A 14,265-nucleotide genomic window follows, 5' to 3' on the forward strand; every position below is an offset into this window, starting at 1 on the left:
AGCAATTCTTTGATTTCTAGCAATGTTTCTGAGTAAAATGTGAAGTACTTACTTTTCTTTATGATGAGGCCTGGTAATACAACTGATTTTTTAATGTCTACTTTGCATACACTGGTTAGCATAGTATGTGATGTTCATTTGTATTTAGGTGCAAGCATTCATCGTAGTAAGAGCCACTCGCACCAACTAGTTGGTGTTACAATTTTTGGGGGATGTGTTAGTACAAGTGTCTTTGTTTCACATTGATTACAACTCAGTATGAACAATCTTGTGACTACTGAAATCGCATACAGTACAGGACTTGCTTCTAATTTATGACTCTCATTGATTTTACTGTAATTTCTGAGGTAAAGGTTACACCTTCTCTAGTGCAATTTCTACATCATGTTACATTGTATTTATCCATATGATTTGTGTTGCATATGTTTTTGATGTGGGAATTTTAGACATTTCTTTAAATGCACGTGTGGTGACTTTTAGATTTTTATTTAGATGTCCTTTTTTTGTGCAAGTGTCCATTTTATTAAGGCAGCTTGCACTAAATAAATACATACAATTTGATCATACAGGTGTGTTACTTTACATTTTTTAAACCTCAACATTACAGACTTATGAGTTGCACATTGATATGGTATTGCTTGTAAGAAAGATTTATAAATACACGATTCCTGCACAAATATTAACAGACAAGTCAATAGGTAACAGGTAAAAGTGGAGTTTACCGTTGATTGTGACCATAACGATGTTGGTTTTGTTCATCATCAAGCAGCAGTGGCAGGACGTAGAAGATCGGATCCATGGTGGTACAGGAAGTGTGAAAGTGAGAAAAGGTGAGTTTCTGCCTTACATCCCTGCCATTCTGCCAACTCAGGTGTGGAGTTTTTACCGCCAAAGCCACATCAGGAGGATGGCACATCGTGATTGGCCTGGCTGTGAAACTGGCGGTCCTCCCTTCGACATCCGCTTTTGCCTATCCTGCCATCAGCGGGGTTGAGATTACCTGCCGGTGACGGTGGGACTGCAAAAGTCTTTCATCTATGGACCTGCTAAAATCTAAATAGGGCGGGCAGATCCCCTAACCGGCAGGTGGAAAGACCACTGAAAAATTCCACAGCTCAATCGACCTAAGTCTTTTTGCATGGCAATCGCTTCCCCACAAATTTGATCCATTTGAATTATATTCCAATTAATTTCCTAAATACATATTTAAATAGTATTTTATTTTGTCTGAGCATAGGTCTGCTGAAATCTCCTCACACAGGTGCAACTTTTGTATTTATTAATGATATACTTTTGCAGGGCAAAATCAATCAGTAGGCCTTAGTCACACCCCAGTTATTGACAGCTGTGGTGTTTCCTTTCATGACTAAGAACTTTCTGTTATAATGCATTTGAAGAAAAAAAATAGCTTTCTTCACAAATCACCTTGACCTGAATTTTTTTTGCTTTCAATTTTCTGCTTTTAACCCTGATTCTTGGGTTTTGTTGATTAGAATCTTGACTTCCATATAAATGCTCCAGCTTCCCACTCAACATGCTGCCCGAGTAAGTACTTATAGACAAGTTTGTAACTTTGTACTTATTTTTAATCCTTGATTGCTAGGTCTAAAATATTATTGTGCACCATTTGGGCATTTATGGCTTCCTTTTTGATCCATTCAGTGCCATATGGGGTACATGCCTCTCCTCTATAGTAAGTAAGTCCTTCTATTTCTTTGATAGTGATTGTGCATTTAGCCACAATCTTAATCATGCTCTTCTTTTTTAATATTGTCATTATTGTTTTCCATAAGCACAAAAGAAACAAATGAAAATGACATTCCATTTCGACATCACATACAAAATGCAATTGCATGAAACAATAATCAAAATAAGGAAAAGCGCAGAGGATGATTGAGATCACGCATATGTCTGCCACGTCCCAACCACTTGTCATGGACAGCAAATTGTATCCCGGGCCTGCGACCTTTCAGCCAATAATAACAACATTAAGAACCATTGCCCCACACAATGAAATTGTAGGTTGATGATAGTCTAAATAAGGAAAAATAAAATAAATAAAAAACAAAACAATGAAACTACAAAGAAAATTGCGTAAGCAACAATAGGCAGTTCTCAAAAATCACCACAGCGTTGTTTCCACTACCGGCTCCCCTCCAGACAATCCAAATTTGTGCAAATGCACCTCTCTTCGATCTATCTGTAGCCGTGTAGGCCCCCCCTCCCCCAGCAGTGATACATGGAGGTCATCACACCATTCTACTGAGCAAATACACTCTTAGTGGTTCCCAGACGTCTCTCGGTCGCGATGTGACCGGCAGCTCCTCCGCATAAGTATTAAGAGCGTCCCTACAATAAACTAGGTCTGACAGCCAAGCCTTCAGTGTAGGTCTCGATATACCACCCACGTGATGGCCACTCTACGAGCCACCAGCAGTAGTGCCAATCTCACAATGGTGCCAACCACTCCTCGAACATGTGGCACACAGCAGAGCAAACACACCACCGGGGTACACTGCACATCCACCGCCACCATCTGCTATTTATTACAGTGCTCCAAAACTATCACAACACGCAGTCTCACGCAAACCAAACCTATGTAACCTCGCTGGAGTGTGATATACTTGATGTATATATTTAAAATGAATTATCCGAAGGTTACCATTCATAGAGAGTTTCCCTGTCATACCACAAACATTCTTCCAATTTTCCTCAGTGTACAGTCGGGACACCAGTTTTTTATTTGTGAGAGCGGATATCACAAACTGCAATGACAGTAGCTCGGGGGTTCCTGCGGATATGTGAGATAATGCGAGCGGGCCGCGTGACGCAGTCTATGTACCGCAAATTGAAATAGCAGAGATTGGTTACTGACATATTGCAGCGCCTCAGGCTCTATGATCGACCCTTGCGCATAAATGTCATGCATATGCAGAATCGCGGCTTCGCTTAGCAAACTTAAAGAGGGGCTCTCGTGCGTGACCGACAAGGCTGCATGGTATTCTAAATGCATGAGCGAGGCGTAGAGCGGCAGCTTTCGTACTAAGGGGCTCATTAGGATGGCGGACGGAAGTGCGACCGCCGTCCTGGAGTAGGCGGAAAATGCCTTTTCCGTGTCCGCCTGCCGCGGTCACTCCGTCCGCCATATTAGGATTGTAAACACTGTCAAAAGTCTGTGTGCAACGGAAGAGCATGCACCGCCGCAGAACTACACCCGACCCCGCGGCGGAGGTAACCAATCCAGAGACACCGCCGTACGGACTGACGTCACCGACCGTCCCCCAAATCACTATGGCGGAAAACACACATAAAACCACTGCGGAAAAACAACCTGCCTGAACACGGCGGATTCCCCACAGCGAAGAAACCACACATTGCAAAGATACCCACCACAAGCAGCTAGCCCACGCATTTCCGATACTCTTCGCGCTCCACCACCAGCAAGTCATGGACCATCATCTACGACGACGCAGGTATGCAACACACCATTTGCTGTCGGAAGGGGAGTACCTGCCAGGGCAGTGACGTTGGGAGGGGGAGTGTCATGTACGAGAAACCACATCAGATCGCACAAAGATATCCTCAATTGAAGTACACAAGCAGGAATGACAACGACAAACCACTACACATGATTGACTTGCTTTATTAAACTTAATCGGGGTACAATCGCTGAGTATGCAAGAGCATGGGCACTGGGTACAACAGAGCAGGTACATCAGAGGCAGCACATGAGAGGGCAGAATGCAGTATCAGAACAGCAACAGGGCATTGTGGCCAACAGAGCAGGTACATCAGAGGCAGCACATGAGAGGGGCCAAGTGCATCAACAGTCCATTGCACAGAGCAGGTACATCAGAGGCAGCACATGAGAGGGGCCAAGTGCATCAGCAGTCCATTGCACAGAACAGGTACATCAGAGGCAGCACATGAGAGGGCAGAATGCAGTATCAGAACAGCAACAGGGCATTGTGGCCAACAGAGCAGGTACATCAGAGGCAGCATATGAGAGGGGCCAGGTGCATCAACAGTCCATTGCACAGAACAGGTACATCAGAGGCAGCACATGAGAGGGCACAATGCAGTATCAGAACAGCAACAGGGCAGTGTTCGTAACAGAGCGGTACATCAGAGGCAGCACATGAGAGGGGCCAAGAGCATTAACAGTCCATTGCACAGAACAGGTACATCAGAGGCAGCACATGAGAGGGCAGAATGCAGTATCAGAACAGCAACAGGGCATTGCGGCCAACAGAGCAGGTACATCAGAGGCAGCATATGAGAGGGGCCAGGTGCATCAACAGTCCATTGCACAGAGCAGGTACATCAGAGGCAGCACAAGTACGTGCTTCAAGGTACCCGTCCCAAGAACAACAACAATGCAAGGCTGGTTACAATGGACAATCTACACACCAAGTCAAATGATATGTGAGTGAAGGGAAATGGCACCTCACATCACGGAAGCTGGTGGACTGCCTGAACTACTTGCCTCTGACACACTGCTAGCACCAGAAACTGGAGTGTGAGACACAGCCACAGCTCTAGTGACTGACACATGAGCCATCGTTCTAGACACACTGCCAGCACCAGAAATAGGAGTGTGAGACACAGCCACAGCTCCAGTGACTGACACATGAGCCATAAACCCAGACACACTGCCAGCACCAGAAACAGGAGTGTGAGACACAGCCACAGCTCTAGTGACTGACACATGAGCCATAGCCCCAGACACACTGCCAGCACCAGAAACAGGAGTGTGAGAGACAGCCACAGCTCTAGTGACTGACACATGAGCCATAGACCCAGACACACTGCCAGCACCCGAAACAGGAGTGTGAGACACAGCCACAGCTCTAGTGACTGACACATGAGCCATAGACCCAGACACACTGCCAGCACCAGAAACAGGAGAGGGCACAACTGAGACAGTGCCACTACATGATGCATGACAGCAAACAACAGACACAGTGCCACTATCTGACAACTGCGAGTGAACTTCTGCTGTGCCACTGGGAACTCCGAAATGATGAGCCACAGGGCTGTATGGGCCAGGAGGCAGGGTGGCTCTGGGAGCTGGGGATAGCTGTACTGGAGCGACATCGGGGTTGTCAGGTGTCAATGGTGTGTGTCTACGTTTCTTAGGGATATGTGAGGGCACCCTGGACATGACAGGACTGGCAAGTGGTGCGGACTCAAATGAAATATCACCCACCAAAGGTGGAGCATCTGCTGCTGGGGGTCTGCTCTCTGGGGACGTGCTGGACCCTGCTTGTCGTTTGCTGTGTGCCTGCCTTCTGGCCTCTGCATCATGTGTAATGGGGGATGCAACAACAGGGTACTCCTTCCTCTGCTTCTGACGGGCGTGGATGGGAGTGGAGGTATGGGGGGACTCCACCGCGGAGACAACTGTTTTTCGTTCCTTCGACAACATCAGTCTCAGTGCAGCCAGGGGTGATGTATGCCTGTCCTTGATGGAGCTAGTGTCTATGGGAGAAGCCTTGTCCCTTGGATGTGCCTTGGCCTTAGGAGGAGTCTTGTCTCTGGACTTTCCCTGTTCCCTGGACGGTGCCCTGTCCCTGGGTGCAGACTTGTCCTTTGTAGTGTACCTGTCTCTAGAAGCGACCTTGTCCCTGAGAGTGTCCCTGCTCTTGGGAGTGGCCCCTTCCTTAGTAGTGTCCTTGTCCTTGGGAGTGTTCCTGCTCTTTTGGGGTGGCTTTGCCTTTGTAGTGTCCTTGTCCCTGCTCTTGGGAGTAGCCCCTTCCTTAGTAGTGTCCTTGTCCTTGGGAGTGTCCCTGCTCTTTTGAGGTGGCTTTGCCTTTGTAGTGTCCTTGTCCCTGCTCTTGGGAGTAGCCCCTTCCTTAGTATTGTCCTTGTCCTTGGGAGTGTCCCTGCTCTTTTGAGGTGGCTTAGCCTTTGTAGTGTCCTTGTCCAAGGGAGTGTCCCAGGACTTGGGAGGCTCCCTTGCCTTGGGAGTACCTTTTGTGTGGGATGCCTGTGTAGCATGTGAAGCCATTTCCCCCAACACCCCTTGGGGATCCTGTGTGTGAACTCCAGTGTAGCTCACGTCGTCTTTGGTAACAGATTTTCCTGTCCTAGGGGATGGTGTCTGTGCCCTCCGTGCCCTGCCGTGCTGCCTGTGGCTGCTTCTAGTGCAATAACCTGTAAAAGAGTCCTGGTCAGAAGATTCACTCCCCCCTGAGACATCAAGTGGTGTAGATGGGGGAACAGAAGTAGCACCCTGTCTATGCGACTGTACAATGGCAGAAGACACAGTGTTTGCCAATGACTGAACTGTTCTTTGTAGACCAGCAACATCGCCATGCATCCCACCTGCCCCAACTTCCTATCGTGGTCTTGGAATGCATTGATCATGTTGGTCTGCCCTACACACAGCTGTCGCAGCAGATCAACACCCTCTGCACAAAGTGCACTTTGTGTCACCGGGGCAGGGGCAGCGGTGCCTGCACCGAAGGCCACTCTGCTCCCCCTACTTCTGCGTGCACGAGCAGTACTTGGTGCAGTCGGCGGCAGTGTGGGACCTGTGTGCTGTGTCCCGACTGAAGGTGTTGATTGCCCACTCCCTGTCTGTGACAACAGTGCTGACTCACCAACTCTGTAGGAAGATGAGGACGATGGTGTTTCCACATGTGAGTCCTCAGGGACGGTCCTGTCCCCCTCTCTGGGGCTGCCCTCTTCTGTGTCAGTCTGCGTGTGTGTGATCTCTGATCCGGATGCATTGCCACCACTCATCTCCGTCGTCTGTGGGTCAGTGCCCTCTGCCAAAGCTGAAATAGAGAGAAAAGAGGTGTAAGTAAGTGCCACACTCAGGTACTGAAGGACAACAAATCTCTAATTCCATTACATACACAGTACATGTAGCACACATCCTGCACACGTCCCACCCCTACCAGTCATCCTCACATCAAAGAACCGGTGGTGGCTGTCAAACATGTACATCATACGAACAGGGCAAGTGCCTGTAGATCTGCACACATGTCATGCCATGGGACCACAGACCTCAACGGCATGTCCTGGAACCCTCAACTACTAAGCAAGTTTTCTGGCCACCTGGCGGACATGGATGCCAACGCTCACTCCGCTAATAGCACCAACATGGTATTTCAGCAAAACATACGCACCACGGAAGTCACTACTGTGTCTGAGCACCAATACATGCATTGCAGTCCCAAGTAACATACACATACATTCTGCTTACCGATAGTTTGCTGTTGATCCCCACTCAGCCGGGCGGACAAGTCAGGATGCGTCACAGCAATGATACGGTGCATAAGAGGGGTCGTGGTGCATCAGGCCAGACGTGAAGATCTTGGAATCATCCCCAGTGTCATCTCCGCAACATTCTTGCTAAGCCTGGATATGTTGTCTCAGCGCTTGTGGCAGTGTGTGTGTCGTCTATTGCACACCTCCACTGCCCGTACATCACGTGCTATGGTCCTCCACACGGCCTTGCGAAGGTGCAGCTTTACCTACCATGATGGGAGACAAGAGGGTAACGTAAGTGGACAGTATGACATGCACAAACTTCATAGAAACACATTTCTACATGCAGCCATGCTCTGCACAATACATGTGAAGGTCCCACAGCACACCGGTAGGCTTGCAGAAGACAGGAGCCACTGACCACCTCATGGCCAACAACATGTACACCACTGCACTTACCACCTGTCCGGGTGTACCGTAGAGCCGTTCGTAGTGGTTGAGCACACCGGCCAGAAGAACATCTAGTTCCGCTGCGGTGAAGGAATGAGACCGGATCTCTCGCACTCTCTGCATGGCAAGGTCCTGGACTGTGGCACTACAGCAGCAGTTGTTGGTCAGCTCAGCAGCAGCAGGTCGAGGTGATGGTCACAGGCAGCAGTCGTTGGTCAGCTCAGCAGCAGCAGGTCGAGGTGATGGTCACAGGCAGCAGTCGTTGGTCAGCTCAGCAGCAGCAGGTCGAGGTGATGGTCACAGGCAGCAGTCGTTGGTCAGTGATGTACAATGATGCCCATGGAAGGACACGTAGAGTGGTGGATCGGCGGTGGGTGACTGGCCTGGCACGGCGGTGGGTGACCAGGCTGGGCCGGCGGTGGGTGACCGGGCTGGGCCGGTGGTGGGTGACTGGCCTGGCACGGCGGTGGGTGACCGGGCTGGGCTGGCCGTGGGTGACTGGCCTGGCACGGCGGTGGGTGACCGGGCTGGGCCGGCAGTGGGTGACCGGGCTGGGCCGGCAGTGGGTGACTGGCCTGGCACGGCGGTGGGTGACCGGGCTGGGCCGGCGGTGGGTGACCGGGCTGGGCCAGCGGTGGGTGACTGGCTTGGCACGGTGGTGGGTGACCTAGCTGGGCCGGCGGTGGGTGACCGGGCTGGGCCGGCCAGTCTACGGTAGATGATGCAATGTGACTGTAACGGGGGCCATGAACTGCCATTTCGAATTTCATAATCACAAGTATGTGTTGGCCTGCGCCTCCCCTGCGGAATGCGTGCACCTCCATGGTGGCGCCATTGATTGAACATTGTTGCAAAAGATGCATCCGTCGCGGAAGCGCGCACATGCGGTTGCCGATGTGTGACCGCGACGGTCCGTGCACATGTAGCCAATGGGAAGAGGTAACGAGGGGCGCGTATGCGCAATCGAAAATAGCGGAAGCCGTGCACCGCCATGGCGACGCCAGTGATTGTATATTTTCAAATGCTGCACCGTCGCGGTAGTCCGCACATGCGTTATGAGGGGTGTGACCGTGATGGCCAAACAGCATATGTCATGCACTATATCATGTGTGTTCATATTATGGCCATTGATGTGCACCCAATTTGCTACCCATGTGCATGTCGACGTGTCGACCTCTTGTTTTTCCGTACACACGTTTCAACTTATACACATCTACACAGTACATCAAGGCTGTCTGCCCACATTCAGAATCTGTTGTCAGTGTGTGGTTTGTGTGTGCAAGTAACAATGTTGGGGGTACACATGCATTCTGTGTATGCGTATGTGTGTTGCCTCTTGTGTGACCATGCATGTCATGTGAGGATGCACACCATTGTAGGTGTGGTCATTGGTGCATGAAGACAAGGAGTGTGTGTTCCATTATCGTATTGTGTGTGCAGGTGCATGTGTGTCTGTGATGACGCTTGTCCACATTTGGGTCCTTAGGCATGTCTTGTTGGCAGTTCTTTTGACATGTGTGTACGTTACATTGTACATGTTTGCACACATCATGTTGTTAGTGGCTGCACATTGTTGTTATGCTAATCTGTATTGTATGTAATTTCAAACATGTCACATATATGATAATTGTCGACAACATTTCTCATTTTAATTGTGTTGGCCTACATGTGATAGAGTTGCACAGCTATGCCTTGTTGTTACATTGACATCTACTACCATCTACTCCCACACAGGAGGGCTCCAAATGTGCATCACCCATACACTGTGCTGGAGGACATGGTTGACGAGGAGGTGATCAGGAAATTCCGGCATGATCGACGTAGATTGCTGGAGCTTGTAGACCAATTGTCTCCTCATCTGCAGGCACGAAGAACATATCCTGGTTCCATTACACCCACAGCAAAGGTGATGGCGGCACTTCACTTCTTTGCAACTGGCACCTTCCAGTACACAGTTGGACATGCCGGGGGGCTGTCACAATCCATGTTCAGCATGGTACTGCGGGATGTTCTGAAAGCCATGATGATTTACAAGGATGATTACATCCATTTTCCACGTGCGGCAGAGTTGGTAGCAGTCAAAGCAGACTTCTATGCACTGGCACAGATGCCACACGTAGTGGGTTCCATTGATGGCACCCATATCGGTCTCATTCCACCCCAGGCACGTGAGCCTGTATATCGCAATCGGAAGCACTTTCATTCGATCAACGTGCAGGTGGTGTGCCTGGCTGACAACATCATATCCCATGTGTGTGCCAGATTTACAGGCTCCCCACATGACTCCAACATCCTGCGGAGCAGCATTGTCCCCCAACTGATGGCTAATCTGCATCCAGAACGTGCGGGGCTTGTTGGTGAGTATGCTTTGGGGACAGTTGTGTTTTCTGTGTGGCATGGGGTACCCACCAATCCTAGTTGTGATATTTGTGTCTGCCATCCCCCCACATAGGTGACTCTGCGTACCCAAACTGGCCGTGGCTGCTGAGTCCCATACGTAATCCAACTACAGCTGGTGAAATGCGATACAATGATGCCCATGGAAGGACACGTAGAGTGGTGGAACGCACTTTTGGACTGCTAAAGTCTAGGTTTCGCTGCCTGGACATGACCGGAGGGGCCCTGCCTTACTCACCAGGCAAAGTATGCAGGATCGTGATTGCCTGCTGCATGCTCCACAACCTGGCCTTGCGCTATGACATTGAACTGATCATGGACCCTGAAGACCAACAAGTTGCTCGGCCTCCCATCCCACCCATGTCGACTGATGAGGATAGTGGTGAGGAAGAAGGTGTGGACCAGAGGCGTCAGCTCATTGATTGCTATTTTCCTTGAATGTGAGTAACTACCTCTTGTGCAGGTTGACAATGCGTGATGCATGTTTGCTGTTAGAGTGTGGATGTGGTGTTTCTATGCTGCTTGTACTGGTATGTTATATTTGCATATGTATGTGGTATATTGTGTACATGCAAGGCTCCATGATGTGTGTCCTCTGATCCACAGAACTGGTGATGAGTGTGGTTTGTGGGATGTTGCAGTACAGTGTGTTGTGATGGGTGTGATTCAGTTTCCTGACGTGTGTTTGTTGTCTCTCATTATCCCTAGGTCACTCCCACAGAGGCATGATTCTCACCGACATAGATCCCTGCACCTGGTAACGTCTGATTCTAAGACAATCATGTGATTAAAACATGGAGACAACACATCATTGAGTGTTTACGTGAAATTTATTTACAGGTTGTGAATTGATGTTGGTGGATATTTACAAGTAAGTGTTGGGTGGGGGAGTGTTTTTGAAGGTCATGGCAGATGTAAAGTCCGCGGGGACACCACATTGGGTGATGTCCAGCTAGTCCAAGAGACGTGTGCCAATACTTGGCGTTGTGGGACAGGATAGTTGGCGGGTGAATGGCAGGCTCAGGCAAGGTTAAAGTCATTGGTGGCCCCTCTTGGTGCGGGTAGATGGTGCATCCCCACTGCTCTCACCTAGTTCCAACCTCGGACGGCCCCTCCGTCCTGGAGCCGGAGTGGAGACAGCTGGGGGGCAGGTTGGTCAGGGGCCACATCCGTGTCCATGGGCTCAGGTGGCGGTGGCGGTGGTGTTGGTGACCGTGGCCGCTGGGCACTTGGGTGGGGGGGGGTGGTATGGTGCGGGATAACCAGTCCCTCCACAGTGCTGTTTGCTGGCCCATGAGGTCCACTATTTGCCCTATGCGGGAGTCAATGGACCGCAAAAGATTACTGTTCTCTACTGAGTCTTGGTGGGCACAATCAGACTGTGCCTGCCCCCGCTCATAGGAGGCCTGGACTCTGGCTAGGGCTTCCAGTGTTTCTGCAGCAGGATGGGGTGGGTGTCCTTCCCCACCTCGCCGGTGAGAAGCACTCCTGGTTGTGAGATGTGCCCTCACCTCCGTCCTTTCCCGTCCACTCTCCCTGCTTGGCTGGGATGTAGATGGGCCAGCGTCGTGCGATGGGTCAGGCAGGGTGGCACAGGCAGGAGTGGTGGTGCTGGTGGTGGTGGAGGTGGTGGCTGCACAGCTCACTATGGCAGGTGTTGCTGGAGTGACACAGGCCAAGGTTGTGGAGGCAGGGATGTCCTGTGAGCCTGATGGCCCTTAGAGTCTGCTTGGGCCCGCTTTGTCCTCTGCACCGGAGCTGGCAATGGGATCGTCCCCAGAGAGTTCGTGCTGTGAGTGGGGTGACTGTTGCTGGCGGTTGCTGGTTTCGCCAGTCAAGTTGCGATCACCTGAGGGACAAGATTTTCATGATCATTGCTGTGGACATGACATGTTTTTTGTGGCAAAATTACATATCACTAACCTCTCACACACCCCACCTACCACCACCCTCCCTGTGGACAATGGGGCCTGTTGGGAGTTGTAGTACTAACCTCTCACACACCCCACCCACCACCACCCTCCCTGTGGACATGGGGGCCTGTTGGGAGTTGTAGTACTAACCTCTCACACACCCCACCCACCACCACCCTCCCTGTGGACATGGGGGCCTGTTGGGAGTTGTAGTACTAACCTCTCACACACCCCACCCACCACCACCCTCCCTGTGGACATGGGGTCCTGTTGGGAGTTGTAGTACTAACATCTCACACACCCCAGCCACCTCTCACCACACCCCACCACCCTCCCTGTGGACATGGGGGCCTGTTGGGAGTTGTAGTACTAACATCTCACACACCCCACCCACCACCACCCTCCCTGTGGACATGGGGGCCTGTTGGGAGTTGTAGTACTAACCTCTCACACACCCCACCCACCACCACCCTCCCTGTGGACATGGGGGTCTGTTGGGAGTTGTAGTACTAACCTCTGACACACCCCACCCACCACCACCCTCCCTGTGGACATGGGGGCCTGTTGGGTGTTGTAGTACTAACCTCTCACACACCCCACCCACCTCTCACCACACCCCACCACCCTCCCTGTGGACATGGGGGCCTGTTGGGAGTCGTAGTGCTGGGTGATTTGACAACATGCATGGCTGGGAAGGTATGTGGCAACATTTGTGTTTGGTCATGGTGGGTGCATTTGGGCACAGGCCTTCACATTTTGGTGTGTATGTGCCCCACATGCATGGATTGCATCTCAGTTGTGTAAGGCAGACCATGTCGGTGTGATAGTGGTGCTTGGTTTGTACCTACCAGCCTCTTCTCCCTCTTCGATTCCTTCCAGGCTCTCAGGGTACAGTATGCCCAGCACCTTCTCCTCCCATTCTGCATACGGTATGGGCTCCGGGGGTGTGCCGCCACCAGTGTGGTATGCACGCAGGTGGTTTTTTGCCCGGATGCCTTTGACCCTTGTCTTGAGGTCGTGCCACGCCTCTGGATGTTGTGCTTTGTTCGTGGCATGGTCCCTGACGCATTCACTCGGTTGACTATCCTGTCCCACATGTTGTTTTTGTTTGCCACGCTGGTCTGCTGGACTAGTGTGCCGAAAAGGTGTGGTTCGACACGGATGATTTCATCCACCATGACCTTCAACTCTGTGTCAGTGAATTTTGGATTTTTCTTTTCTTTGGTGCCATGGTGTGTGATGTGCAAGGTGTGGGTGGAGTGGGTTGGGAGGTGCAGGTGTGTGGTGTGTAGGAATGGTGTGGTGGGTGTTTGTGTGGTGGGTGTGTTTGTGCGCAGGTTGTATGTGTAATTTTTGTGTGTCTGCTGTTCGTGGTATTCAGCCTCTTGCTTGCAGCTATGCTGTGATGCAAAGGATTGTGGTAGTGGGTGGGATCCATTTTATACTCTGTGTCGTGGTTGTGTCCCAATGGTTGTTGCCAGTCAGGTGCTAGGTGGGTGTGTTGACTTGTGTGGATTTTTAGGTGCTTGGGGGGGTGTCATTGTGGCGTGTAATTGCTGTGGGTGTTTCAGGTGGGTGGGTGTCCTGTTTAGTGTGTTTTGTATTTACTTCCGTCAGCCATTTTGTAATTGGTTTGACGGTAGGGTTGGGGTTCATGTTGTCCTTCCGCTGGCATGCTTCGTTTATCGTTGCATTGTTTCCGCTGCAGTCGTGGATGGAGGTCAGTTCCGTAGGACTGGCGGCGTTATCCTAATCGCGGGCCCGGAGCCTCCGCAGGTATTGCGGTGGCTGTGCCTGTTCCCGCGGTCATGTTCGTCCGCGGCGGACGATGTTTCTTTGGTTCCGTCCGCTTGCGGCGGTCTCTGGTGTACTCCGTCCACCGCGGACGGAGTTTGATGTGGTCCGTCCGCCGCGGTCGGAGTTTCGTGACATTATTATCCTAATCGCACCAGCGGTTTTTCCGCGGAGTGGTCAGGAGTATTTTGGCCGCGTCCTTGGCGGACGGAACCGGTTTCGGCCCGCGATCCTATTCGGCTCCTAAGTGCCCTATATATATTATTCCAGGCCGCAATCGTGGTGCCTACCGCATTTATTTCCGACTTGGGAGTGCCACGTGTGGTATGAGTAATTATGCTATGGAACGGAATCGGAGCAGCATCCCCCTCCTCAACCGCAACATGCGGGGTAAAAGCGTGGGGTTTGTACCAATAATAGGCATACTGGGCCTGCGCACTCAAATAGTACGCATAGAAATCCGGAGCCGCGAAACCGCCTTTCTCATATCCCC

Source organism: Lissotriton vulgaris, chromosome 9 (assembly GCF_964263255.1).
Source record: "Lissotriton vulgaris chromosome 9, aLisVul1.2, whole genome shotgun sequence".
In the NCBI taxonomy this organism is placed as follows: domain Eukaryota; kingdom Metazoa; phylum Chordata; class Amphibia; order Caudata; family Salamandridae; genus Lissotriton; species Lissotriton vulgaris.